The sequence below is a fragment of the Monodelphis domestica genome, chromosome 3, assembly GCF_027887165.1.
Source record: "Monodelphis domestica isolate mMonDom1 chromosome 3, mMonDom1.pri, whole genome shotgun sequence".
NCBI lineage: Eukaryota > Metazoa > Chordata > Mammalia > Didelphimorphia > Didelphidae > Monodelphis > Monodelphis domestica.
This window is the reverse complement of record NC_077229.1, coordinates 31942690-31968226: the sequence shown is the minus strand read 5'-3', so window position 1 is coordinate 31968226 and position 25537 is coordinate 31942690.

The window sequence follows — 25537 nt, the reverse complement described above, 5'->3', positions numbered from 1 at the left end:
CCTGCCTCATTGTGTATCTCTAACCCCTTAAAAGAGTCTCCAAGAGGTAAGAAGCCTTCATCAATCTTTCTTCTAGAGTCCTGATTGGTCATTCCATTGATCAGAGTTCTTTAGTCTTTCAAAGTCATTTTCCTTTAAAATATTATAGGCATTTCCCCCACACTTTAGTACAATGCTTGACACATGGTAATCACTTAATAAATCCTGCATCTATCTATCTATCTCTCCATCTCTCCATCCATCTATCTATCCATCACTTATCTACCTATCTATCCATCTGTCTATCCATCAATCTATCCATCCATCCATCCATCCATCCATAATCTGTCAATTTATCTATCCAACCACCATCTATCCATCCATTATTTTTTTAATTTTAAACATTATTTTATTTGGTCATTTCCATACATTATTCACTGGAAACAAAGATCATTTTCTTTTCCTCCCCTCCCCCCTCCCACCACCTTTTCCTCTCCCATAGCCAATGCACAATTCCACTGGTTATCACATGTGTTCTTGACTCGAACTCATTTCCCTGTTGTTGGAATTTGCATTATAGTTCATTTAGAGTCTCTCCTCAGTCTTATCCCCTCCAACCCTGTAGTCAAGCAGTTGCTTTTCATCGGTGTTTTTACTCCCACAGTTTGTCCTCTGCTTGTGGATAGTGTTTTTTAGATCCCTGCAGATTGTTCAGGGACATTGCATTGATACTAATGGAGAAGTCCATTACCTTCGATTGTACCACAATGTATCAGTCTCTGTGTACAATGTTTTTTTCGTTCTGCTCCTTTCGCTCTGCATCACTTCCTGGAGGTTGTTCCAGTCTCCATGGAAATCCTCCACTTTATTATTCCTTTTAGCACAATAGTATTCCATCACCAACATATACCACAATTTGTTCAGCCATTTCCCAATTGATGGGCATCCCCTCGTTTTCCAATTTTTGGCCACCACAAAGAGTGCAGCTATGAATATTCTTGTACAAGTCTTTTTCCTTATTATCTCTTTGGGGTACAATATCCATCCATTATTAACCTTTCCACCATATCATTTATTTATCTACATATCTATCCATTGTATTAATTGTTCACCGGATTCTATGCATTTCACTCTGCATCAACTCATAAAAATCTTCCCAGATTTCATTTCTTATGGCATAATCATATCCCTTTTATTCAAAGAATCCATTCAACTATTCCTTCTCTGATGGAAATTTTGTTTCCAAAACTTAGCTACAACAAAAAGTACAGCTAAATTGTCCATATGGATTCTTTTCTTCTGCCTTTGACCTTTTTGGGTATATAGGTCTAATTGAGATACTTCTGGTTTGAAGGGTTAGTCACTATGAAGGCAGATTTCCAAATTGATTTCCAAAATGATTGGGCCACATCATGGCCCCACCAACAGTGCATTATTGTATCCTTCTTGTAGGCCCTCCAACAATGGTCATTTTCTTTCCTTTTTTGTCATCTTTGTCAATGGAAGGAGTATGAGGTGGACCCTCAGTTGTTTTAATTTGCATTTCTCTTTTGACTAGTGATTTGAAGCATGTTTTTTAAAAACATGTTGATGATAACTTGCATTTATTTTAAAGGTTGCCTATTCACATCCTTTGACTATCTTATTAGAGAATGACGGCCCCTAACTGTGTTTTCCATCATGGCACTGATGCTATCAGAAGGACAGGACCTATGAGGTGGAAGGACCTCAAAAGCATCTAGTCCAATGCTGGCCTGAACAAGGATTCCCTCTACAACATGATGATGATAGCTAACAAGGGGCAGCTAGAAGGTACCGTGGATAGAATTCTAGGATTAGAATAGGAATACTTACCTTTCTGAGTTCAAATATGGCTTGGGGGGGGGGGGCTGGGTAGCTCAGAGGATTGAGAGCCAGGGCTAGAGAAAGGAAGTCCTAGATTCAAATCTGGCCACAAACACTTCCCAGCTGTGTGACCCTGGGCAAGTCACTTAACCCCTATTGCCTTCACTGCCCTTCAGCCTTAGAACCAATACACAGTATTGACTCCAAAACAGAAGGTAAGAGTTTTAAAAAAATCTGGCCTCAGATGATTACTAGCTATGTGACTCTGGGCAAGTTCACTTCACCCTTCACTCTGTTTCCCTCACTTTCCTCATCTGTAAAATGAGGTGGAGGGAGAAATGGCAAACCTTTCCAGTGTCTTTGCCAAGAAAACCCAAAATAGGGTCAAGAAGATTTACAGGAAGACTCCTCTTCATGAGTTCAAATATGTACCCAGTCATTATTAGTTCTGTGACTCTGGATAAGTTACTTAACCTTGTTTGCCTCAGTTTCCTCATCTGACAAATGAACTAGAGAAGGACATGGCAAACCTCTCCAGTATCTTGTCTAAGAAAGCCCCAATGGAGTCACAAAGAGTCAAAAATAACTGAAACAACCAAAAAACAATAGCCAACACAGTAAAGGGATTTTCCAGCCTCTGTTTGAAGACCTCCAGGGAAGAGGGAAAGGGAATATATAATACCTTATATATAGCAGGCACTGTGCTAAACACTTTACAAATATAACCTCATTTAATCCTCCCAACCACCCTGTAAGGTAGGCTTTCTTATTATTCCACTTTACAGTTGAAGAAACTGAGGAAGAAAAAAGTGAAGTGACTTGCCCAGGGTCATGCAGCTAATAGGTGCCTGAGGGCAGATTTTGATTATTCCTCCCTCCATGTCCTGTGCTGTGTCAGACCACTTATGAGTAGCTCAGACCACTGAGGAGACAGCTCTTCCTTTTGGGAAGTTTCTTTTTCCCCTGATATGAAATTGAAAGATGTCTCTGGAATTTCCACTACTGTGGAGCTAAGAAGAACAAGTCTAGCCCTTTCTGAATGACAGCCCTTCAAGTATTTGAAAGCTGGCATTATGGCGTCCCCCATCCCCGCCATATGTCATTTCTTCTCTCAGCCCAACATCTCCAGAGGCTTCAAGAGACCCTCCTCTGGCAGGGTCTTCATCCCTTTCACTGGACAAAGCAGGCACTTAATAAATGCTTGCAGAATGACTGGTTGATGGATTGATCTCTGTTGCCCTCTTGTGGACATGCTCTGGTTTGTTTTTTTGTCTTTCCGAAAACATGGTTCCCACAACTGCAAAGAACGCTTGGGATGTGGCCCGACCTGCACACTATATGGTAGAATCGGAATGATTCAATTCACTGAAACTCAGTTTGACTCGGAATCATTTTTACAGTAACATGTGCCAAGTCATATGCTTAGGCAGCTAGGTGCTGCAGTGGATAGGGAGCCAGGTCTAGAGTCAGAAAGACCTGAGTTCAAATCCAGCCTCAGATTGCTGTTTACTCTGTTTGGCTCAGTTTCCTCATCTGTAAAATGGGAACTGCAGAGAAAATAATGGCCAACCACTTCAGTATCTTTGCCAAGAAAACTCCAAAAGCAGTCAGGAAGAGTCAGACAGGATTGAAATGACTGAAGGACAATGTGACATGATCAGGTCTAAACTTAAAGAAAATAATTTTGGTGGCTGAGTAGAGGATGGACTGTCCCAGGAGAGGACTTAAGTCAGGGAGGATGATATTGCAATAGCTCAAGCAAGAGAAGATTAGAGAGTGAACTAGGGTAGTGTTTGTATGAGTGGAGAGAAGATATTGTGAAGTGTATAAATATTGTAAGAGATAGAGAGCAGCCAAGTGGCTCAGTGGATTGAAATTCAGGCCTAGAGACAGGAAGTCCTGGGTTCAAATCTGACCTCAGACACTTCCTAGCTGGACGACCCTGGCCAAGTCACTTAATCCCCATTGCCTAGCCCTTTCCATTCTTCTGCCTTGGAAGCAATGCACAGTATGGATTCTAAGGTGGAGAGTGAGGATTTTTTAAACATGTATACAAACATATAGAATATAAGAGATATTGTGGAGGCATAAATAACTAGACTTAATAACTCTTTCGGAATGAGGAGTAAGAAGTCAAGGATGACCTTGAGGTAGTAGATATGAGTGACCAAAGGATGGTGGCAACCTGGACAATAAGTAAGTTTGGGGAAAAGGTTAATTCCATTTTTAACATGAAGTGTTTGAGATGCCTACAGACACTCAGTTTGAAATGTCACAGCTTCTCTGTGCCTTAGTTTCTTATATTGTAAAATGAAAGCTTAAATGATCTCTAGGGTTCTTTCTAAATTCTAATACTTTAAAATTCCATTTCATATTATTTTGTACTCAGTAATTCTATTTAATATTATTTAACATTCTATTCCTACATAATTCAATTATCAGGTTCTAGTGGAGTAGTCAACCTTCCTCATCTCCAGAGAAACTCCCAAGAAGCCTAGCACAATTTAGCATTTTGCATGGATTTAGGGGGAGAACCCAGGACCAGATCAGGAGAGGAGGACAACATAGAACAGTCAATAAGGCACCTACTATATGCCAGGCATTATGCTAAGCACACAATGGAACAAAGGGGAAAGTCCAAGATTTGGAGTTGCAAGGATCTGGAATAAAATCCCAGCTCTGACATTTACTAGACCTGTGACCAGGGGCAAGTGGTTTCACCTATCTGGACCTCAGTTCCTTCCACTGTAAAACAAGGTCAGGCCCAATGAATTCTAAGGTCCCTTCTGGCTCCAGATCTATGCTGCTGAGAGCCATCTCCCATGATCTAGGAATTGCAAGACTCACCATTTCCCTTTACTACATACCCCTATCCATTATACTTCCCTTACCCAGAAAGACAAGTAGAAAGGCAAAGGAGAAGAAAGAACTTAAATATGGGTATAACCAAATCCAAATGCTCCCAAATCAAAAGCATAGCAAAGAAATTCTACTTGAGCTACTTGAAAGCAGAAATTCTTTCTTTCTTTCTTTCTTTCTTTCTTTCTTTCTTTCTTTCTTTCTTTCTTTCTTTCTTTCTTTCTTTCTTTCTTTCTTTCTTTCTTTCTTTCTTTCTTCTTTCTTTCTTTCTTTCTTTCTTTCTTTCTTTCTTTCTTTCTTTCTTTCTTTCTTTCTTTCTTCCTTCCTTTCTCTTTCCTTCTCTTTCTTTCTCTCCCTTCCTTCCTTCCTTCCCTCTCTCCCTTCCTTCCTTCCTTTTCTCTCCCTTCCTTTCCTCCTTCCTTCTTTTTCTTCCCTTCCTTCCTTTCTTTCTTCCTTCCTTCCTTTCTTTCTTCCTTCCTTTCTTTCTTTCTTTCTTTCTTTCTTTCTTTCTTTCTTTCTTTCTTTCTTTCTTTCTTTCTTTCTTTCTTTCTTTCTTTCTTTCTTTCTTTCTTTCTTTCTTTCTTTCTTTCTTTCTTTCTTTCTTTCTTTCTTTCTTTCTTTCTTTCTTTCTTTCTTTCTTTCTTTCCTTTTTCCTCTTTGTATCTACAGTATCTAATATATAGTGGGTGCTTAATAAATCCTTTCGTTGCTTGGTTGACTGATAGAATCCAGAGTCTCTGACCCCTAATCCAGTCTACCTGTTTTCATCCCATATATTCCTTCTAAGAGAGAGACAGAGAGACAAAGAATGAGAAAAAGAGACAGAGAAAAAGATAGAGGGAGAGAGAGACAGACAAAGGGAGAGAAAGAGAGAGACAAAGAGAGAGACAGATGGAGAGGAAGAGAGACAGAGAGACAAAGAGAGAGACAAAGAGAGAGACAAATGGAGAGGAAGAGAGACAGAGAGACAGAGGGAGAGGGAGAGAGAGACAGAGAGAGAGACAGAGGAAGAGAGAGAGAGAGAGAGAGAGAGAGAGAGAGAGAGAGAGAGAGAGAGAGAGAGAGAGAGAGAGAGAGAGAGAGAGAGAGCCCAAAACTGCTCATGAATAAACTTGCCAGCCTGGTTTCCCAGCCATGGAGTGATATGCAGCCACATTTCAAATGTTGATGGGCAGGGAACCTTTCAAAGTTCATTCATCACACATTCTTTGTCTTGCTGACAGTTACAAATGAGAGTGATCAAAAGGGAGGCAGCTAGAACTCAGGGGACCAGGTTGGCACTATAGGAGCTTCTGTCTTCCCTCCTTCCCTCCCCCTTAACTATACACTCTACCAGGACCTAAGTGAGTGAGTTCGTATGCTGGGTTTGGATATCTCCCAGGATGCTTGCAAAGAGGAGGCTTTCTGCAAGATGGCAAGGGAATTGTCCTACCCTGCCTGGGGCTTTTTAAAAAAGTTTTCGCAGGAAGGATGAGGAGGAACTAGTCCCTGTCTAAGAGAAGCCTGATACAGTACATCTAGTACTGAACTTTGAGACAGGAAGACATAGGTTCAAATCCTCCTGGAGATGATTATGTGACCCTGGGCAATTCCTCTAATCTTTCTCTTGGTCTGAGTTCCTTCATTTATGAAATGGAGAAGAAACCAGCAGCTACTTCACAGGATTCTTTGAAAATGAAATGAAATGAAATAGATACAGCACTTTTTAGAACTTATAGGGCTACATCTTAGCCAGTATTATTATCAAATTCCTTCCAGCTCCAAATCTCTTTTTTTAGGGGTCAGTGGGGTGGCTCAGTGGATAGAGTGCCAGGCCTAGTTCAAATCTGGCCTCAGACACTTAGTAGCTGTGTGACGCTGAAAAAAATCACTAAACCTTGGTTTGCCCTAGTTTCTTAATCTATAAAATGGGGTTAATAACAGCACCTACTTCTCACAGTTGTGAGAAATCTTTAAAAAAAAAACAGGAAAGGGCAGCTAGGTTGCTCAGTGGATTGAGATCCAGGCCTAGAGACAAGGGTTCTCACTTCAAATCTGGCATCACACATTTTCCAGCTGTGTGACCCTGGGAAAGTCACTTAATCACCATCGTTTTGTCCTTACCAGCCTTAGAACCAATATATAATATTGCTTCTAAGATGGAAGATAAGGGGAAAAGGGGAAAAAGAAACCTCTTTTCTTAGGATTATTCTCTCCTACCCTCAGAAGATAGTGACCTCCTGTGATTCTCTTCAATAAGAGTCAAAGTCATAGAGTAAGTCAAGTGGAAAACTTTCTTTTCAGAAATTGGACCTGTAAGCTTACTGACATCAACTGGAAGAACAATGGTGAAAAAGCACTTCTTGTACAATATAAAGAATATTTCACTTGTAGTCAAGAAATCTTGGATTCAAATCCCACCACTGTAACCCTGCACTAGTCACTTATCTTCTAGAAATGTCAATCTCCTCATCTGTGAGAAAAGGGAAAAGTAGCATCTATTTCATCAGACTGTTGCAAGGCTTCAATGAGATAATCCATCTAATAAAGTCATTTTTTTTAATTCTGAGAGACCGAGGCACAACTTCAGGTTTTTGACCATCCCCTTCTCTAAGCCTTTCTCCACCACACTGAGGATAGATTAATAGAACATTGTAGGGAAAATTATAAAGTCCATTGACCTGTATCTCATTAGATCTTCCCAACAAGCCCAAGAAATGGGAAATACAAATATTGTTTTCCCCATTTAACTCAGGAGTAAAATGAATATCCACAAAATCACTTGCCTATGATGTTTTTCTTTTTTGTTTGTTTGTTTTGGAGAGAAAGGAGCATTTTGACATTATTTCTTTTTCTAAACTCTCACCTTCCATCTTAGAATAAATATTGTGTATCAGTTCCAAGGTAAAAGAGAGGTAAAAAGTATCCAACCATTCTGGATGGCAATTTGGAACTACGCCCAAAGGGTGCTAAAAGACTGTCTGCCCTTTGATCCAGCGATAGCACTGCTGGGTTTATATCCCAAAGAGATAATAAGGAAAAAGACTTGTACAAGAATATTCATAGCTGCGCTCTTTGTGGTGGCCAAAAGTTGGAAAATAAGGGGATGCCCTTCGATTGGGGAATGACTGAACAAATTGTGGTATATGTTGGTGATGGAATACTATTGTACTGAAAGGAATAATAAGCTGGAGGGATTCCATGTGAACTGGAAAGACCTCCAGGAATGGATGTAGAATGAAAAGAGCAGGACCAGGAGAACATTGTACACAGAGACTGATATACAGTGGCACAATCAAATGTAATGGACTTCTCTACTAGCAGCAATGCAATGATCTAGAACTATTCTGAGGGATTTATGAGAAAGATGCTATCCACATCCAGAGAAAGAACCATGGGAGTGGAAACACAGAAGAAAAACAACTGCTTAATCACCGAGGTCAATGGGGATATGATTGGGGATGTAGATTCTAAACGATCACCCAAGTGCAAATATCAATAGTATAGAAATGGGTCTTGATCAATGACACATGTAAAACCTAGTGGAATTGCATATCAACTAGGGGAGAGGGTGGGGGGAAGGGAGGGAAAGAACATGATTCTTATAACCATGGAAAAATGTTCTAAATTAACTAATTTGATACAATTTTTTAAAAAAGAGAGGTAAAAAGGATAGTCAATGGGGGTTAAGTGACCTGCCCAGGGTCACCCAGCTAGGAAGTGCCCAAGGTGAGATTTGGAACCAGCACCACCCATCTTTAAGCCTGGCTCTTAATCCATTGAGCCACCTAGCTCCCTCTGCCCACCTCTGATCTATTATTTCAAAAGTGTAGGGCACTTTTGTATGGTGTGGAAACATACTCCATTGATGCATATCAGTGACTCATCAGCCCACTTGCTTTTCCTCAATCATTACATTCCATTTCTAGTCTCCTTGTCTCTTCATGGGCTTCTCTCCATGCCTAGAATTCAGTCCTTCCTCATCTCCACCTCTGGTAATCCCCAGCATCCTTATAAACTCTTCACAGTGTATAGTCAGAACCAGTGGGTGCCTGCTGCAGTGAGAGGTTGTGACCTAGCCAGGGGCACAAAGCTGGTATGTGTCAGAGACAGACTCAAATACAGGTCTTCCTGACTGCAAGATCAGTGACCTCCTTTGCCACAATGACAGAGCCAATAACTTTCAAAGGCAGGATTTCAGCCTGGGGAGACATAGATCTAACATTCTTTCAACCATTTCAATGCCTGCTCTCTCAGCCAGAGACTGCCTTCTCCACTCCAGGACTTATTAATCCAGGTCTAGACATATCCCTAATTCTATCCTTCCTTTCCTTCATCCCTTCTATTCTCCCATTCTTGTCTCTTTCCTTTGGCAACTTGACAGATCGATTAGCTTTAACCTCTCTTTAACGCCTTGATTAGCTATATTTATAAAATCCATTTGTTTTCCCATTTTCATCAAGCCAGTCCCCCTTTTCCCCCCAAAATGTCCCCCACTCTTAAAAAATAGACCAATTTACAGTGCAACAGATTTACTGCAATTTCTGAAAATCAGACAGAACAGAGCAAAGACATGCCTGGAATTTTAATTCCTTGAAATATACTGCTTGAATCTTAGCTGGCAAGAAGGAAGCAGAAGGCATAAATATGAGGCCTAATCATGGCAGATTCCCTGATTTGGCAGCAGTGGCAAAACACCAGCACCTTGAATCAAAGATATTAATAAATACACCAGGTACCAATCGACCATTGAGGGAAATTCTATTTTATTAGCACAATACCGTGTAATTCATTGCAACCTGTTCCACATCCTCTCCTTGACAAGAAATCACCTTGGTTATATACCCAGAATGCTTTTCTTTGGTCCAAAAGGCCACAAGGATGATAAAACATGGGTTAGTTAATTTTCAAACATCTGTGAGTGGCTCGTACAGCCAATCACTACCATCATCGATGACAATAACACAATAATAATGGTAAAAGGCAAAAAGTGTTCACCAATTACTTTTTGGAGAAAAAAACAATCATCTTAACTTCCTGCACAATGGTCATCAACGCATGAAGTATATAATAGGGCAAATACTTGTCCTCAAACCATTTCCTGTCTGAGCTCCTTCAGAAAAGATAAAAGAAATTCTAATAACTCATAGTTTAATGATCATAACAGAATTGTAACTGGGGTAGGGGAGCTGAGGCTTTGTCTGAAGTGCTGATGTCCTAAGAGGACAAAGGTTGCCTTCCTCTCCCCAACAGTCAGGAGACTGTCATTCTTTTTCCTCCACATCCAATATACTTGAAGTTCCCTGAAAGGTTAGGCAAAGACTCTATGATGGTGAGGAAACTGTGTGAGGGTCACAGGATAAAGTGACTCCTCCCAGTGTCACCTCACATAGGCTTGGACTGTCTCTTCTTGGCCTGTTTATAATGTTTTCTACTCCTCTTCCCAACTGAACTTGCCCCAATTAACAGGGTTCTTATTTATAACTGATAATATGTACTATACATATTTATATGTTTATATATTCAGAATCAAAAAGACCTGAGTTCAAATCAGGTCTCAGTCATTTCCTAGCTGTGTGACTCTGGGAAAGTCACTTAACCTCTAATTCCCTGACAAAATAATCCACTAGAAAAGGAAATGGCAAGAACACTCCAGTATCGCTGCCAAGAAAAGCCCATGGATTTCTGTGGAGTCATAAAGAGTCAGATATGCCTGAATGACTGAACAACAATCTCTATCAGATTGGGACTTGAACAAGAATCTCACAGGACAGACAAATATGGATGAGTATTAACCTTTACCATGGAAGGCAGCACTTCTTTTTCATTCTGGTCTTTTCTTGCCTTTTGATCCTTCTGAAACTTCATGCCATACTGGCTCACTTGCTTTTCCTCATTCACCACATTCCAGTTCTGGTGTCTCCTTGCTGTCTCCTTGCTTCTGCACTGGCCATTCTCCATGCCTAGAATGCATTTCCTCCTTGTCTACACCTCTCATAATCCCTGACATCCTTGTAGACTCTTCACAAATAGCACCTTCTTTAGGAGGCATTTTAAGGAGAACAAGGGACAATGGCCTCTTCCAGTTTTTTCTCTCTGGTACTATGATCCTTACAGCTCTTCTGGACTAATGCCCTTAACTTCCAAAAGACAAGAGGGAGGTACAAAGAATTTGCAAAATAGAGCCAAAACAGTCCACTGGCCCTCAGGTTCCCTCCCTATAGAAGGAGTAATTGAGGAAGGTCTTCAGTACACTGGACAGCTCCCTGGGGCAAACAAGCAAACTTGGATAAGAATCTCACAGGATGAATAGGGGTAGATAGACGGTTTGTGATCTGCATGAATGGAGTGCACTCTCAATCAGTGAGATCATAGGATAATAGATTAAGAGCTAAGAGAGATCTTAGTCTTTGGGGTCCAACCCCATTCCTTATAGATAAAGAAACTGAAGCACAAAAAGGCTGAGTAAATGCAAACTCTTTCTGATAGTACAAGACTGAGACAGGATTTGAACTTAGAGCTTCTGAACTCTTTTCCATTATACCTGATCCTTTGGCATTGGTTGAATTTGTGTAGGAAAGTAAAAGCAGCTAGGTGGCTTAGTGGAAAAAGTTCTGGTCCCAGAGTCAGGAAGACTCAAATTCAAATCCAATCTCAGACCTGGGCAAATTACTTCACCCTGTTTGTCTCAGTTTCCTCATTTGTAAAATGAAGCTGGAGAAGGAAATAAACTCCAGTATCTTTGCCAAGAAAACCCCAAATAGGGTCAAGAATATTTATAGGATGGCTCCCCTTCCTGATTTCAAATCTGGCCTCAGACACTAGTTGTGTGACCTTGGGCAAGTTACTCCACCTTGTTTGCCTTGGTTTCCTCATCTGTCAAATGAGATGGAGAAGGAAATGGCAAACCATTCTAATATCTTTCCCAAGAAAACCTTAAATGGGGTCACAAAGAGTTAGACATGACTGAAAAAATAATGAACAACAAAAACAAAACCAGGAAGGTAGACCTGCAAAATGTCAATTATAGAATGTATATTGTAAGGTCAAATCCACTACTATTGGGTACTTTTTCATACCCTTCCATTAGCACAGATACTTGAGAATTAGTTCTAATTGTATCTATTGAAAGGGACAAAATAAAGGATTCTTGGCCCATGCCACTTGGGTCCTGCATGAACTTGGGCAAGTCTTAACCTCCCAGAGAATTAGGTTCCCAGACTCTAAAAGGAAGAGGTTGACCTAGATGACCTCTAAGACTTCTTCCAACTTTATAACTCTGAACCTGTGGTTCTTCTCATCTAATTTCCTCAAGGAAGTAACCTGTAAAATATCATAGAGCAGGGGGCAGCTGGGTAGCTCAGTGGATTGAGAGCCAGTCCTAGAGACGGGAGGTCCTAGGTTCAAATCTGGCCTCAGACACTTCCCAGCTGTGTGACCCTGGGCAAGTCACTTGACCCCCATTGCCTAGCCCTTACCACTCTTCTGCCTTGGAGCCAATACACAGTATTGACTTCAAGACGGAAGGTAAGGGTTTTAATTTTAAAAAAATTTTTGTTTAAATATATCTTAGAGCAATACCAGTAAGATAGAAACCCAAGTTTTTGATACATTTGACCCTACTAGGTGCTTCATGAGATGAATGAACCCTCATCCCCCAATCTGTGTTAATATAACTCAAAGATTTTTTGTTTTAGTCAGGTCTGATGCCTCATGACCCAATTTGGGGTTTTCTTGGCAGACATATTGGAATGGTTTGCCATTCCCTTCTCCATCTCATTTGGCAGATGAGGAAACTGGCACAAATGGAATTAAGTGACTTGCCCAGGGTCACAGAGTTAGTAAGTGTTGGAGGCCAGAATTGAAATTAGGAAAAGGAATCTTCCTGACTTCAAGCCTGGCACTCTACCCACTGTACCACCTAGCTGACCCATAACTTAAAATGCATGGCCTCAATTTAACCTTCCAGTTGTAGCCCAAAGAACTTTATGGGAAGAAGAGAAGGGTTGTTTTGGCCTAAGCTGTCAAGATATCATCCTTACTGGAATTCAGTGGCCAATCATTCAGTCGCCCACTCCACTGAGCTTACTGGGATTCGACTAGGTAAATATGGGTAGATTTCCCTTTCATCTTGTTGGACTAATTTGGATAAATAAAAACCAAGCTTGAATACACTATAGGAGCTTGTTACCATATGGACAGCAATTGGAATATTGTATTCAATTCAAGGTACTATATTTGAGAAAGTAGTAAGAGGCTGGTTAGGATACAGAAGGGCCTGAAGATCCTGCCAAACCAAAAGAGAAAAGAGAATTTGGAGGATTATACAGAAAGAGCTAAATGTGGAGTCAGATGATCTGGGTTCAAATCCACATATCACCTATGTGATTCTGGACAAGTGGCTTAACCTCTCTGGGCCTTGGTTTTGTCATCTGTAACATTAGAGGGTTTGAGCAGTTGATTTCCAAGGCCCCTTCCAACTATAAATCTATGAATTGGAGATATTCATCCTTGAGAAGATTCAGGGAAAATGTTAGTTGTCTTTGAATATATTTATAGGGCTGCCAATAGAAGAAGGAAGGAAATAAACATTTATTGAACATGCCAGACACTGTGCTACATGATTTACAAATATTACGTTATTTCATCCTCTCAATAACCATGGAAGGTAGATTCTATTTCTCATCTTCCAGTTGAGAAAATTGATATAGACAAAGATGAAATGATTTGCACAGGGTCCCACAATTGTCAGAGGCCATATCTTATTTTTTTATTTTTATTTTTTTTAAACCCTCACCTTCCATCTTAGAGTCAATACTGTGTATTGGCTTCAAGGCAGAAGAGTGGTAAGGGCTAGACAATGGGGGTCAAGTGACTTGCCCAGGGTCATACAGCTGGGAAGTGTCTGAGGCCAGATTTGAACCCAGGACCTCCCATCTCTGGGCCTGGTTCTCAATCCACTGAGCTACCCAGCTGCCCCCTCAGAGGACATATTTTAACTGAGGGCTTCTTGAACTCCAGATCTAGAGCGCTATCCACAGTACCACTTAGCTGGGAGAGAAATTAGATTGGCTTTTCCTGTTCTTTTCCCCAGAACCAGGAGCAATAGGTGGAAGTTGGAGAAAAGAAAATTTAGGCTTGATATAAGGGTAAACTAACTGACAGTGAGTGCTGCCACAACATGGAATGGATTCCCTCGAGAAGTGGTGAATCTTTTTTTGTAGGTCTCCAAGCAATAGACGAATACCCAATAGTCAAAGATTCTGTAAAGAATTCTTGTTCTGTTATGGGCTAGACTAGATGGTCTCTGAGGTCCCTTTCAAGCCTGAGAGACTGCAATTCTGTGCAATTATTCCCTTCTTGTGTTTCCGCTTATCCTTTGTTTGTTTGATTTAGAGTAGTGACTAATCTTGTGTGGGCCACTGAATGTGAAATGGTCTCTGTGCTCAAATGAGGCTTTCAAGCCATATTTGAGACCCCTCCTGGACCAGTGACTCCACAGCCAGTCATCTGACAGGGGGATCCATCAAACAATGTCCTTGGGAGATGAAAAGAGACAGATGTTGTCTCTTTAGGAGAGAAATCATTGTACCAGATCCCAGAATCTCAAGGTCGCTCTCCTTGGCTCATTCTCTCTTATCTTTTGGCCCAAGGTGACTCATAATTTCTATAGTATGACAACAGCCTCCAGAGAGCAGCCCCCAGACACATTTACCAAAACTGGAAAGGGTGCAGTGGAGAGAAATGTCACTCTGAGATTAGGAAGGAGTGAAAAGAACTCCAAATTTGGATTTTAACTCTGCCTATACTTATTTGGGGTATGACCTTAGAAAAGTGTTTTAACCACTCTGAATCTGTTTCTTAATTTTTAGTTTTTAATAAAAAAAACAGAAGGATTTTTTTCCCTTACATCCCTAATTTTCCCTTTTTCCCCTATCCTCCTCCCAGAGATCTAATTTCCTCATTTATACAAAGTTGACATTTCCCTAAATCTTTTGATTGAAAGGCAAGTACTGGACAAAAAACTTGACTTCCAATGAGGAAGACCTGTACTAAAATCCCGATCCTTAAATTTACTTAATGTGCAACCATAGACAAAACATTTTTAATTGCCTCATCAGCAAAATGGGTACCCCTGATACCTACCTCTCAGGGATCATTGATCCAGAGCTGAGAGATCATCTAATGTTTAGAGACCATCTAGTGCTATCATCTTGTTTTACAAATGAGAAAATTGTAGCTCGTAAAAGTTGTCCAAGGTCATACAGGTAGTTAGCATGAAAGGTGGGATTTGAATCGGGATTTTCTGTTTCCAGGTACTCCTTTCACTTCACAGTCAGTAAATCATTGGATTGCACACTCCTTGAGGGAAGGGACTGTCCTTTGCCTTTCTTTGGATCCCCAGATCCTAGTACAGTGCCTGGCAACAAATTAGGTGTTTAATAAATGTTTATTGTCTGATGGACTGAGATGGGATTGGATCTGGGTCCTCTGTCTCCCAACAAAATGTTCCACTCCATGCATCTGGAGCCATCACTGCTCTTGAGTTTTGCCCTGCCACTGGACTTAGACGATTCTAGAAGAGAGAATGAGGGGCTCACTGAAATCCAATTTTTGAGCAAATCAGGACATCACCTATAATGTCATTGGTTCTTCTTCGAAAAATGAAAGATGAACAACATGTCACATATAAATGAAATAATATATTTAGAGGGTTTTACAAACTTCAAAGTGCTATATAAATGTCAGCTTTCCTATTATGAAGGGGCAGAATAGCATAATGTTTGGAGAACTAGGCTCAGAGCCAGGAGGAAATGGGTTTTCCCATCCTGCTCAGACACATCCTAGTTGTGTGACCTTGTGCAAATTCTACACCAATGGAATTAGAGGTTGGGTTTTTTAAAAGCATGATCCCATGAGCTAGACATATATGAGAGATGCCATGGATTCTTGACAAATGATAAGAAAGTGGGGTGATTGGGGGGTGATATTTTGAGAATGACTTCAAGGTTGAAATCTGGATGCCTAGAAAAATGATGGTACTGGGGAGAAATATACTAAGTTCTGTTTCTGACATGTTGAGTTTGAGATGCTTAGAGTATATCTAATTTGAAAAGTCTACTGGAAAGCTGGCGATGCAGGACCGGGGCTCAAGAGAGAGACTAAGGCTGACCTAAGAATCATCTGCATGGGGATGATAATTGAACCCATGGGAGCAGATGAGCTAGCCAAGCAAGAGAGTGTGGCTTGATCGATAATCCCAGACATGCCACCTTTCCCACGGGATGCCACGGTTTTGCTCTGCCCTGCCCCAGTAAGCATACCTTACAGAGACAGGGACCAGAGCATCTCATTTAAATCCAGCCTTGCTGAGAGTAACTCTGCTTTCTTTGACAGGTTCATAACCTGCTACTCAGGATGTTCTAATAAACTTGAAATATGGAGCCTTTCTTACATGACACCAGGATTGGGCTAATCGAAGGTCATTCTTTTTTCTCTCTTCTAAAATGATGACTGGGATATTGCCCAGAAAAACCAAAATTACAAGGAGGTGATAGCAAGTTCGAAGCCCTTTGGGGCCATTTATCTGTCCTTTCCCTTAGATAGAAGAGCTCTCCACAGGCCCTGATTCTTGTCTGCCTAGGAAACAATGGTCAAACCACTGAGTGGATCTAGTCTATGAGCTCTGCTGGAAGAGGTCTGCAAAGGTTTGTGAACATGGATTATGGGAAATCTCAAACCAAAGATGTCTTCACTCTGTAGCGATGCCTTTGTGGTCCATGCCTGACTTTGAGAATACTGACCATCAGAGAACTATTTAGATTTGGAGACAAAGGATCTGATACCTTTTGGTTTAGGAGGTAACATACATAAATACTTGCATATATATGTACACATATATGTGCATGTGTGTTTATATGCATGTAGATAGTATTTATGTGATGCTTTAAGGTTTGTGCCTTACAAAACTTATCTCATTTGATACTCAAAACAACTTTGAAAAGTTAAGTGCTATTATCAACCCCATTTTACACATAAGGAAATTGAGGCAGACAGAGGTTTAGGGACTTATCCAGGACCACACAGCTAGCAATTTCATTGGTAAGGAAAAAGTTCAGCTACCAATCCAGGTCAGTATCTGCATGGTAACTGATATGATAGAGACATGAAGAGAGAGGTTTTGCAGGACTTGTGGACCAAGATGCAGGGCTGGAGATCTAGCTCCAGATATCAGTCAAGAGAGGATTCCAACGGAATGTCCCTGGTTGGCAGTTTAAGCTGACAGGGGGGAGGGGACTTTGTCTCGAACTGGAAGTCACTTTTTTCCCCTGGAGGTTTGAAGCTGGCCACACTGAGAGGAGAAACGGGGCTTTTGGACTTTGTCTCTGACTGGGAGACACACTCTCTCCCTGGAGGTTTGAATCTGGCTGAAAGACTTTTGTGAGGCTGACTTGATTTTTGGGGGTTTCTCTGGCTCTGAGCAGTTGAAGCTGACCAGGGGAGAAGCTTTTGAGTTGGTGGTCTATTTGAGAGTTGAGCTGGCCAGGAGAAAACTTAGAGACTGAACGTTGTTTCTTTCTGGGGTTAAGCTGAGAGACCTTACTGATTTGTGAAGAAGAAAGAAGATCTTGAAAAGCCATTGACCTCTATCTCCCTAACTGTCTCAGAGTCACAGTTTGTGACTAGAATACTTCCTCAAACCTTTCTAAAATTATCCCCATAGTCTAGGAAAATCATCATCTTACCTCAGTTTCCCATCCTGTTACCCCTTACTAAGAAAGCAACTGGAGTATCTTTATAGTTCACTCAAGAGGGAAAGAAGAAGCAAAGGCTTCAAGAAGATTTGGGAGGCAAGGGAGGCAAAAGGGAGAGGTTGGTTAAGGGAGAGAGTGAGGGAGGAAGGAGGTTAGCAATCAGTAGGGATCAGTGGGCAAACCCCAGAACAAACCCCAGAGTAAACCCCAGATCAGTCTCCTCTGAGTACCAGCATCCCTGTGTGGCAGCATCCCTCATCATTTCTGTTCTATCTCCATTACAAATAAGCAGGGTTCAGGTTCCTGTAGCAGTCCTCTCTAGTCACAGCCAGCCAGAGAACAACAGCCATTGCTGAAGAAACAGTTTCCCCTCAGTTTACCTTCTCCATTTCAATCAGTAATAGTTTTCAGTCCGTTTACATCTTTTATTACACTGAGAATTTTAAATCATTACACATGCACCAGGAAGTTAAATTAAGTTTATTACCTGAGTATATATAGGCAGAATATATATGAGGCAAAAAGGTGTGAATCCAAGTCATCTTGACCTAGAAGCCAACCCCTCTGTCTTAGATAGATAGATAGATAGATAGATAGATAGATAGATAGATAGATAGATAGATAGATAGATAAACTGAGTCATTTTCAGTTGTGTCCCACTTTAGGACCCCATTTGGGGTTTTCTAGGCAATGACACTAGAGTGGTTTGCCATTTCCTTCTCCAATTCATCTTATAGATTAGGAAATAGAGGCAAATAGAGTTAAGTACCTTGTCCAGGGTCATACAGCTAGTGTCTGAGGTCAGATTTAAACTTGGGCCTTCCTGATTCCAGGACCAGTGCTCTAAACACTGCTCTATAAATAAATAGATAATAGAGAGATAGAGACAGACAGGCAGGCAGGGAGATGGACAGGCAAATAAATACATAGATGGCTGGATGGCTGGACAAACAGACAAAAACAGCAGGCAGACAGACAGACACACACACAGAGGGGGGGGAGAGAGGGAGGGAGGGAGAGGGAGAGAGAGAGGGAAAGAGAGAGGGGGGAAGGAGGGAGGGAGGCAGGCAGATGGATAAATAGGTTAATGGATGGATGGATGGATGGATGGATGGATGGATGGATGGGATGGATGGATAGATGGATGGATGGAAGGAAAGATAGAGATGGATGGTTGGACAGACATAGCAACAGATAGACAGATACACACATATGCATATATCTATTTATAGGTGGGGCATAGAGACAAAGAGTGAGATGCACATTTTTGTGCCTCCATTTTCTGTCAGATAAATTCCTAATAAATTTCTCTTTATCAATGACTTCAACTGAATTAAACTCCTTCTTTACAATGGAAAATGAGGGGATGCCCTTCGACTGTCCTAAAGGATCAAATGAGATGATATTTGTAAAGCACTCAGCATGGTCCTTGGCACCTAGGAAGTGCTTAATAAATACTGTTTCCTTCCTTATGAAGTGCCTACTATGTTCCATGCACCAGACTGAGAAAAGGGAGAAAAGCTTAAAATACAAAAGTAAGATCATCCTTGTTCTTTGAAAAGAACACGATATAATCATAGATAAATACATAAAATACACGTATATCAATCAATAAACATTTATTAATTGCTTTCAGTGTACCAGATACTATGCTAAGTGCTGAGGATACAAGAAGACAAAAAATGGTTTCTTTCTCTCCCTTTTGTCTGTCTCCCTCCCTCTTCCCCACATCTCTCTTTTTCTCCTCTCTGTCTCTGTCTCTCTTCTCTTTGTGTGTCTCTCTCTCCTTCTCTCTCTCTTTCCATCTCCCTCCCTTCTTCCTTCCATATACACATGTCTTGTATGTGTGTCTTCATACATATTTATTACATGTATATATAAATATAGCACTTATATAATGTGTATATCCATGCTAGCTATAGTACATCTCTGTGTATGTATACATATGTGTGTATGTATATATATATGTATACATATATATCTCCATTTGTACACACATACCTTGCTCAAGGACAAACAGCTAACAGATTTAGCATACCATGCCTATGCATTCACACATGAATCTACACACATGCATGTCTCCCCACATCCACATACAACAGATAACATATATATATACACATGTGCACATATATACATACATAAACATCTATGAGCACCTGTACAAACAGACAGGAATACATGATGGCTAAAAGGTTTTTAATGTTATTTTAAGCTTGAAAAGCTAGAGGGTTGTTTTTTTTTTCTTTTTTAGCTGAGGAGGTTTGGGAGACTAAGCATTGGGGCACCAGGAAAGGTCTCTGGCAGGAGGTGGTCCTTGATCTGAGCCATGAGGAGATCTGGGGGTTCTGAGGGAGAACAGGGGAGGGGGTCCAGCTTGGGCACAGGCACAGAGATGGGTTAGGGGATGCCCTCTAAAGGGAACCACCAGCAGGCCAGTTTAGCTGTGAAATAGAGTATATGGGGTGGGGGAGTGCTTGGAAAAGTCCCCTGGAGCCTGATCCTAAAGGGCTTTCCATGGTGGGTACCTGGGTAGAGATGGAGTGGAGAGGGGAGATCCTGGACACAATGTGGCCTTGGAGAGGCCCAATGCGGCCAGTCACCTGTCTCCATGATCACCAATTCATTAAGCGGTTCCTCAAAGACTTCAACCTCCCAGACTCTCCATTTGCTCTTCTGGGGCTGCTTCTGACCCCAGCCCAGCACTGCTGCCTTCAAGCAACTGCAGGATCTGGTGGGCTGGGCCTGCTGGCAGAGGTGGGGGCACCTAATTACAGTGGAGACATCTTCTATTTACATAAAAATATCTTGAGTAATCAGCAATGATGAGAAAGGAAAGGAAGGAAAATGGTGAGAGCTTAATGGTGTTTGGATCAATTAAATGACAGCTTTTTCCATGTTCACTGGGGGAATCTTTAAGGTAGAACAGATCTTAACTTGCCAAGGAAAACAGTTCCTCTTGATTTTTTTTAACATGAACATTTAATCAATGCCTTTTGCTTTTATATTACGGACATTTCTGATTATCCCTCCCCACCCTGTGAGCTTTCCCTTGCAATAACAACAAAAAAGCAGAATCAAAGAACTCAGCAATAGCCTGTGGCAGTATGGATAATGTCCTTCAGCAACAGACCCCCCACTTCTTCAAGGAAAAGATCTAAGGAAAAGGGAAAGAGAAACAATTCAAGAGAAAATCTGAAGAGGACCTGGGTTCAATTCCCACCTCTGTCACTTGCCACCTGTGTGATTGCAGGGAATTCATTTTGCCTTAGTGGGCCTCAGTTTCCTCTTAAGAAAAACCAAGGGATTGGACTTGATGTCTTTTGAGGTTCCTTCCAGTCACTTTATGATCCTATAAGTCAACAAAGCTCTTTACCAGAGGATAGCAGAGATTGTAGAGCATCAGATGAGCAGGCTTCACCAATTTTGGTTGTTGTTATTGATAATCATAATAGTAGCAATGAAAATAATTCACTCTTGTAAAGCACATTATTGTTTATAAGACCCTTTAGATCCCAACAATTGTGTATATTGGTGGAGTTGGCATTATAATACAAACATGGAAACTGAGGCACTCAGAGATATTATGTCAAGGGTTTTAGAACCAAAGGGGTCTTTTGAGCTAGCTAATTCATCTCTCTCATTTTACAAATGCATAAACTGAGGCTCAAAGAGGCATTATTTTAGGAAAGACATAACTAAATGAGAGTATATCCAGTAAAGGCCCACTGAGATGGTGAGAAGAATGGAGCACATGCCCAGTGCAAGAGGTTTGAAGAAGATAAGAATATTTAACACCAAGAATGGAAGATTTAGGGACAACTTGTTGGTTGACTTTCAGTGTTCCAAGGGCTACTGAGGAAGAGGGGTATTACCCTTCTTCTCAGCCCCAGAAGTTTGACCTAGAAGCACCAAGGGGATGCTGCAAAAAGGCAGGTTTGAGCTCAATATGAGGGAAATTCCTAGCTAATGGAGCTGTCCATGGAGAAGATGAGCTGTTGACCTCCTCATTTCAGGAAGTCATCAAGAATAAGCTGGATGTTGTACCCCAAAGAGATAATAATGAAAAAGACTTGTACAAGAATATTCATAGCTGCGCTCTTTGTGGTGGCAAAAAAATTGGAAAATGAGGGGATGCCCTTTAATTGGGGAATGGCTGAACAAATTGTGATATCTGTTGGTGATGGAATACTATTATGCTCAAAGGAATAATGAGCTGGAGGGATTCCATGTGAACTGGGACAACCTCCAGGAAGTGATGCAGAGTGAAAGGAGCAGAACCAGGAGAACATTGTACACAGAGACGGATACATTGTGGCACAACTGAATGTAATAGACTTCTCTACTAGCAGCAATGCAGTGATCCTGAACAACTTGGAGGGATTTGCGACAAAGAACACTATCCACATCCAGAGAAAGAACTGTGGGAGTTGAAACAGAGAAGAAATATAGCTGCTTGATCACATAGGTCGATGGGGATATGACTGGGGATGCAGACTAAATAATCACTCTAGTGCAAATATCATTAATATGGAAATGGGTTTTAATCCAGGACACATGTAAAAACCAGTGGAATTGCATTTTGGCTACAGGAAGGAGAGGAGGGAGGGAAAGAATATGATTCTTGTAACCAAGGGAAAATGTTCTAAATTGACTACTTAAATAAAGTTTTTAAAAAGAATAGGCTGGATACAAATCTGGCCTCAACCACCTCCTAGCTGTGTAACCCTGGGCAAGTCACTTAACTCCCATTGCCTAGCCCTTACCACTCTTTTCTCTTAGAACCAATACACAGTAGTGATTCTAAAACAGAAGGGAAGGATTAAAAAAAGAATAGACTGAATGGGCTCTCACTTAGTATGTTGCAGAGGGGATTCCTGGTCAGCTACCTTGAAGTTTTCCACCCCAATCCCCACTCTCCCAGTATTATGGGACTGCCAAATCACTTGCTCAGGATCATACATGAAGTAGAAAGTGGAGTGGAGATTTGAGCCTCATATTTACTAGCTATGTGACCCTGGGCAAGTCACTTCATCCTGTTTGCCTTACTTTCCTCATCTGTAAAATGAACTGGAGAAGGAAGTGGTAAACCACTCCAGGATGTTCGCCAAGAACACTCCAAATGACATCTCATTGGCATGACCAAAATGATTCAGCAACAATTCATAAAAATATATTTTTTGAACTTAAGAAACACCCATAAAATGGGCATTTCTATATAATGAGCCTCTCCACACGAGAGTCTTCTGTCCTAGATTCTCTCCCTTAAGCCATTGAATGTATCCCAAAAAACGATGTTTGGAAGTCATACTTCAGGCTGGTTGCCCTGGGTGCCAAAATTTAATAGTAGTAGTAGTAGTAGTAGTAGTAGTAGTAGCAGTAGCAGTAGTAGTAGTAGTAGTAGTAGTAGTAGTAGTAGTAGTAGTAGTAGTAGTAGTAGTAGTAGCAGTAGCAGTAGTAGTAGTAGTAGTAGTAGTAGTAGTTGTCGTCGTCGTCATAACAGTAGTAGTAGTAGTAGTAGTAGTAGTAGTAGCAGCAGCAGCAGCTGCAGCAGCAGCAGCTGCAGCAGCAACAGCAGTAGTTATAGAATAGATGGGAAAAAAGAATTATGCATGAAATTCATATCTTCTTTATATATATAATTTGTCTACCTTTTTACAAACCCTTACCTTCCATCTTAGAAGAGTGGTAAGGGCTAGGCAATGGGGGTTAAGTGATTTTCCCAGGGTCATACAGCTAGGAAGTATCTGAAGTCAAACTTGAACCCAGGACCTCTAGGTTCTAAGCCTAGTTCTCAATCCACTGAGCCACCTATATTTCTTTTAAAAGGGCAATTCAATAAAGGGCAGCTAGATAGCACAGTAGATAGAGGATCAGGCCTGGAGATTAGAGGTCCTGGGTTCCTATCTGGCCACAGACATTATCTGTGTGACAGACCCTGAGAAAGTCACTTCACCCTCATTGCCTCGTCCTTACCACTCTTCTGTCTTAGCGCCAATAGCCAATAACATATTGATTTTAAGACAGAAGGTAATAGTTTTTTTTTAAAGATGCCTCAATGACCCTCTTCCTTTTTGTTTTCTTTTTTCTGCTAGCATATGTCATTCCTCTGTAACTCTTTCAACATCACCCTTCCATTAGAAGGGGGGGGGGCAGGGAAAAGGAAAGAAAACCAGAGAAAATCAGCCCTTGTAACAAATTTGTACAATAAAGCAAAATAACTCCCATTTAGGCCAAATCCAAAAACATGCCTTATTACACTAGTGCCTTCCCTCCAGGATTATCATCCATCTCTATCTGTATCTTGTATGACTATAACATTTGCCTGCTGCCTCCCCCATTAGACTCTGAGCTCCTTGAGAGCAGGGTCTGTCTTTCTTTGTGTCTAAGTGTTTGGCACAGTGTCTAGCATACACACATACCATAATTTTCTTAGTCTTCTTCAAAGGATGGATACTAGCTTAGTCTCTAGCTCTTTACAACTACAAAAATGAAGTTTCCAGAAATATATTTAGCCATAGAAGTCTTTTTGCTCTTTCTTTGATCTCTTTGAGTTACAGGACTGGGGGGGGGCATCCTGGGTCAAAGATAATGCAGAATTCAGTGCCTTGGGGGGGGCTCTCCACATGAGAGTCTTCTGTCCTAGATTCTCTCCCCTAAACCACTGAACGCATTGCAGAGATGTTTGGAAGTCATACTTCATGCTGGTTGCCCTGGGTGCCTAAATTTGACTTCAAGCCAAGAGCAGCATTCTACAAAAGTGAGTCATTATTCTTCTTTGTTTACAAAAGCATAGATCTATCTTTCACTTCCCTAGACACCTTTTGAAAAGGGGGAAAGTATATCAAAGCCTTATTTGCTTAGTAGGTGACAATCCAACCTGTGAATTATGCCTTGAGGGAATCAAAAGTTAATACAAGAACAGATCTCAGGAGATTTTTATGAGAAGAAAGTGAGATTTAGGGATCTTAATTGGTTTTCTCAGAGTCACAATTAGGAGCATAGTGCTAGAATGGACTTCTGAGGTCATCTAATCTAACCCTTTGATTTTAGAGATGAAGAAACAAACTGGAAGAAATTAAGTGACTTGCCCAAGGTCACACATCTCTCGTGTCTAAGGAAGGATTTGAACTCAGATCTTCCTGACTCCAGCACTCTATTCCCTATGCCACCTAGTTTTCTATTCTTAGATTCTATCCTCTACTCATTGATAACTTTATCTCTGTTCTAGAGTATCCATACCAAAGTAGCTGTCACTTGCCTAGGTTTGTAGTTCCAAAGTATATTATATCCATCACCTAATACACACAAAAATCCTATAGAGTAAGCAGTACATGTATGAGTGCTCCCATTGAACATATGGGGAAACTGAGGCTCAGAGATATTGACTTGCCCAAATCACCTGGTTAGAAGGTAATAGAGCCAAGATCTAAAACTTGTGTATCTTGATTGAGAGTCCAGGGCAGTCTATGCTTTCTTATCATCATATGTATTTGCTTGTATGTGTTTATTTGATAACTAAACCAACTTAAGGCCACTACTTTGTAGAGAATTTTTGGGAGAATATGGGCAAGAATCCATACAGGATGGGTAGACATAGGCAACAGCTTAATTAGAGTAAAAAGACTTGAGCTTTTGTGGGCCTAGGCAAGTCACTTAGCCTTAGTTCCTCATCTATAAAATGAGGATAACAATAGCATCTCTCTCCTATGATTGATGAGAAGATCTAATGAGATAATATTTATAAAGGGCTTAGAATAGTGATAGATAGATAGATAGATAGATAGATAGATAGATAGATAGATAGATAGACAGACAGACAGACAGACAGATAGATAGATAGACATATAAACAGACAGACAGACAGACAGATAGATAGATAGATAGATAGATAGATAGATAGATAGATAGATAGACAGACAGACAGACAGACAAACAGATAGATAGATAGATAGATAGATAGACAGACAGACAGACAGACAGATAGATAGACATATAAACAGACAGACAGACAGACAGATAGATAGATAGATAGATAGATAGATAGATAGATAGATAGATAGATAGACAGACAGACAGACAGACAGACAGACAGACAGACAGATAGATAGATAGATAGA